This window comes from Nothoprocta perdicaria, unplaced genomic scaffold (genome assembly GCF_003342845.1).
Source record: "Nothoprocta perdicaria isolate Ctin4 unplaced genomic scaffold, notPer1 scaffold_416, whole genome shotgun sequence".
NCBI classification, from domain to species: domain Eukaryota; kingdom Metazoa; phylum Chordata; class Aves; order Tinamiformes; family Tinamidae; genus Nothoprocta; species Nothoprocta perdicaria.
This window is the reverse complement of record NW_020455662.1, coordinates 3,502-8,617: the sequence shown is the minus strand read 5'-3', so window position 1 is coordinate 8,617 and position 5,116 is coordinate 3,502. Positions and strand designations below refer to the sequence as shown.

Below are 5,116 nucleotides of genomic sequence, written 5' to 3'. Positions count from 1 at the left end.
TAATTAAACTGTCTTTGCAGCCCACCAGCAATCTCGCAAAGAGGTGAAAAGAGGCCCACTTTTTATGATGTAAGAGAACAGTATGAACAGTAGGTCCCTGAATCCAAACCTGCTGTGTCTTGGAGCACTTTTGCTGACAAGCCACCAGTGGTCCTACGTTTTTTGAGGCATAATTCTTCACTCTGACTTGTAAAAGAGCAGATATCACTCCATTCCTCGAACAGTTCACTTTTGCCAAAAACCCTGCGTATTTTTCGGGATCAAATGAAAAAACAGAATGATGGACAAAACGTGTGGCATTACTTACATGATCATGGTAGGTGCAAGTGTTATTTTGAGCAAGATGGTCTCTCATTGTCCCAAATACCTGCAGATAGAAGGTCCACTCACATTGTAGCATGGGATGCTGTACAGGAATAAACCACACTAAATAAATCAAGTGGTGTGGAAAGGAAGGCCTGCTGTTGAAAATGTGCACTTCCATATCGCTGTCGACGTCTTGATGCTCATTGCGAGGAAGGAGAAGGGTAGACAGGTTGCCTCCGTGCCCGGTAAAATGGTATTGCCACTTTGGACTCTTGAGTCGTACGCACCAGCCCAGCTCTACTGGGTGCCCTGGGTGGATCAGGGGAACGTGTGGCCAAAGCACAAACAGACGCATATCCTGCCTGCACATCTTAATGCTCAAGTTGTCGTGAAGACACCGAGGAGCAGCCCGTGGCCTGGATGAGCACTGTGTTGCAATCAGGCTGGAGGCTGTGGGTGGTGCCCTTCTTCCTGGAAGGCGGCTTGCCTGCAGCACAAGCTGCCCTGACCAGCGAGATGTCTTTTTCACACAGGCTGAGCTCAGCCACCAGGAGCAATGCGATGCAGCTTTGCTCCAAGGGCTGCCTCGTAATGCACATTCCTCATTTTACTCCACAAGCCAGAGATCCAGTGCTCCTCGTCCTGTCTTTGCAAGACATGTCCATGAGGACCGAGGCAGGTGACCAGCACGAGTGGTGGTTGCAGAAGGGGAGAATCATCTGCCAGGGCCAGAGGGCAGCAGCCAGGAAGCCAGAGGAGCAAAAGGGTGAGCACTGGCCCTGCCACTGCTTCGCCATGGGACAGATGTGGCCAAAAAGCCATAGCTGCTGCTCCAAAAAGCAGCCCCGCAAGGCTCCAGAGGTGCCCTCAGGACGGGTTGCCCTGCGATRGGCACCTTGGTTCCCGGGCCATCAAGAGGCCAGGTCGCCCCTAGCGATGACACCCAACATCCGCTCCGAGGTGTGGGGGGGCCACCAGGCTCCTTCTATTGCCTCCCACTCACGAACAAACCTCCCCCCAAAACTACTACCTAAGGATGCATCACAGCTGCTGTTATGCTGGCACCTTTCACGCTGTTAGAAAGGCTGGAGATTGTAGCATCCTCAGATAAAAGTGCTAGGCAGCAGTGGTATGGCCTGAGATTAATGCCATGTACCAAAGGGTCAAGATGACCTATAGACAGTTACTCTTGAATGTACCTCAACTGTATGCACCRTGATAGGTGASCCAGTAGMAAATGGTGTGTGGCTGCTACRTCATGGGATCATACATTCCKTTATTAAAAATTGTCACAGGTCYAAGAGCYGAAGAAGTTSTTTACAAWTGAGAAACTATTTAGTTGCTCCAAAGGACCAGGATAATACCACCCACACTAGGGGCCACAGAAGCACAGTCACAGACTTYTCTGTTTCTCTCTSTTGTCTCCCTGTAGCTAAAGCTTGGTTTCCTCTGTAAAATGGGGAGCCAGCAGAGTGTCAGACGCACAGTTGGCATCCCTGTTTTGTCTGCTATCATAAATGTATGTACCCTGTGGAGAGCAAGGCCCACCTTTCCTTGTTTGCCAAGCAAGCAGATGAGCACCGATTTATGAACAAAGGTAAAATATGAGGGAAATGTTTGGAGCCCTTGTTCCCCTTGGTTTGATTGCACCTCAAGAGAGAAGAGAGCTGATGTTTTCATGTCACTGTGAAGTGACATGGAGCCTAGCAGGTCTCCATACAAACTCAGCTCATTTAGCTGGGAGTGGACAAGCTGTCGCTTCCCCAACTTGYRCCACTTCCATTGTGTCAGAAAGAGAGTAATGCAAGAAAGAGTCCTGAAGAGGGAAAATCATGCCAGAGTGCCAGAGACACATGCAGTTTCACATGTTAGAGACGTAGGCCATGCCTTCCTAGTTCTTGAGAAATAGCTTGGCAAGTGGATCAGAATTCTGATTTCAGAGGGATATGAAGGTGAATACAGTAAAATCTTAGTAATATATGTAATCAATATGCATTAATTTAAAGACATTTCAAAGCTGCTTTGCCTTTCCTTAAGGGCAGAAGTGAAACTCTTACTGCAGCCAACAACAGGACCCTTTAGTTTCCGATGACTGTTTACTCCTTAGCGTTTGCCTTATGAGGTACATTTGGAAAGTCAACTCTGTTTTGTGGTGCTCTCTGGTGGTTGGTATTTTGTGCTTCTTTATAAGACTGGAACTAGAGCTTTGCTTTGAACTCCAACATCAATGTAGTCCAGCCTGAATCCCTATTCTAGAAAACTGCAAGAGAAAGTCAAGGCAGTCTTCCAAGGCTGTGCATTTTCTGAGAGCAGGAACGTATGTGTAAATGAAGAACTTCCCCTTGAAGTATCTGTCACCAGTGTGCATGCAGCTAAGTGATCTAATGCAAAAATGGATGCAAATGAAACAATGACATGTAGGGGCCCTTAAGAGACTGCGATTAAAATCTAGTTCAACTTTATATCACTAAGTTCAGGTATGCATCCTTCAGCCCCAGTCTCTGACTTCTAAGCTGGTACTGAGGAAGGCTGTTAAACTTCCAAAACTAAACTACAAGGAAGCTCCTTTGGAGGAGGCTGTGCAGATTTCTTTTGGAATATTAGAGACTAATATGAATACTTTGCAAAAGTTAAAATTGTATCAGTCTCATAGACATAAAAATGTAAATGCAGTGTTAAGAACTCATATTTTGGACTGTGCCAGGTCAAAGCACAATAAATCATCCTCTTGTATTTTATTCCTTATGCTTTGAGGAGTAAAGGTTTTATCGCTATTTTCAGAGGGCTGATCTTTTTAGCCCTCTCTTATAGGTATTGATTAGCATAAATCTCCTCATACCCTCTTTGCTGGAGGTAAGATTACCCCTCATAATCATTGCCTATGTAAAGCATGTATCAGTTAGCATGACCGTAAGTACCACCAAAGTGGATGCACAAGCATAATTCTGCTGAAAACCTGAACACACTCAAAGGCAAGTATGTGAGTACTCAGAACTCCTGGAAAATAACTAATGAGTTTAAACATCTATGAACATTTGTTGGGAAAACAAATATCACAAAGTTAGTCCTCAGTATAAAATCCTACCTCTCTCATATGGCAAGATACACCATTTTTTTTACCAATCATTGTTCTGTTCTTGAGCSCCAAACAGTGATGGCATCTGCTCTAGGGGGCCCACAGCATATTCTGTGAAGAAGATCTGGGTCACCTGTTTTGGCTCTTTTCTCATCAAAAGATACCATATTTTCTGAGTCTTTTTTCTTTTTCATAAAAGTAACCTTTTCTGCTACATCAAATGGTTCTTCATTGTCAAGTTGTTTCATATGATGGTAATAAGTTCCTATAAAAGCAGCTTGGAATCGATTGATCGAGACACAAACCGTTACCAACATGAAGGAGTTTAAGAAACGATCACCCAGCAATCTACTGCATGAAAAGGCAGTGTCACTGCAAGCTGACACACAGTAAGAGAATACAGTTTGCAAATAAAGAGAAAGACAAGACCAGTTACAAACAGAAAGACTGGAACTTTAGTTGGCTGATGACAACTGGGGAAAGCCAAAGAATTTACCAACAAGCTAGAGTTTACTGTCCCAAAATAAAAAACCTCAAATATGACTGAGCTGYAGCAAAATAGATCTACATCTGTTGTTAGTTCAATGCTCAGAGCCCATGTCTCTSCATCAAGACAATCTCTCTTCTGTAAAACATCCAGTCTTGTCATTGGATTGCATCTATTTTCTGCAGGGAAAAAMTAAAAGGGATAACCTGCTGATCTGTAGGTGTGCAAATCTCYATAGCAGTAATACATACACAGAGTCTTGTTTGACTGGTCAGTAAATTCAGTGCAACTGCTAGCATCCTTGGAAACATATTCCTTGTCAGTCTTTATCCAAGACCTTTCTATCAGCATGCAGGAAGAGGCTTGCCACCAGCATCTCACCAAACTGCTCAAGAGCAGGTACAGCTCACTTACCCGGTGCATGCAGCAGCCTGTAGGCCAGTGTSCTAAGTGCAAGACTCCCGAGGAGGCTAAAGGGCTGGGAAGGAACACTAAGGACCTTGGAGCTGACCTGAGAACGTGTTCCCCCCCTATGGTGCCTATAGCATAAAGTCACAGCGTAGCTGTAGTAGGTAGCACTAGCCTGCTGCACCTTGGCCTCTGGGGTACAGTACCTCTTCATGCTCATTGCTGGGAAGGAGAAGGGCAGATGGGCAGAACTAGTCTCTCTGCTGCAGATAGACATCTTTGCAAGCGACACAGCAAAAGAAAACCATGCCGTGCTCCTGATGAAATCAAGACCACAAGTAGCAGCACAGAGGTCCGATAATCTGCCAGAGAAATCCACCAAGGGACCAGATGTAAGCCAGCTAATAACTGCTCCACAGACCTGGGCACAGTCCTTATGGAAAGGAAGAACATGCACACCCCATCAAGATAAAATGCAATATAGCATCAGGCTGACATACCTTCTGAACAAGTTACAAAACACTGAGGGAGATGTCACATGCTCGACTGTTCTCAAACTGCTTCAAGATTAAAAGCACCRATTTGACTACCTGGGTGCTAGATGGGCTCTTTACCCAGCAGTGCACTTAGCTGTGGCAAATGAGTTCAAGGCAGTCTTTAAGCATGCTCTGAGAAGTCTCTCAGCAAACAAAAGAAAAATCCAAAGACTCTTGCCAAATGATTAACTTACAGGACTGCTGAGAGCACATAGCCAGTTCAGCACTAAATGCCTGCACATTTTCTGCCACTGCTGGCAGCACACCCACAAGGACTCTCATTCCACAGCGGCCACTGCTTCC

The 5,116-nt window shown here is 45.3% G+C and overlaps 1 pseudogene; it reads right to left on the bottom strand.

Moving 5' to 3' along the window:
• LOC112952952 overlaps positions 1 to 355 on the bottom strand; it is a 3,851-nt pseudogene extending 3,496 nt beyond the window's left edge.
• Positions 356 to 5,116: the final 4,761 nt, after the last annotated feature.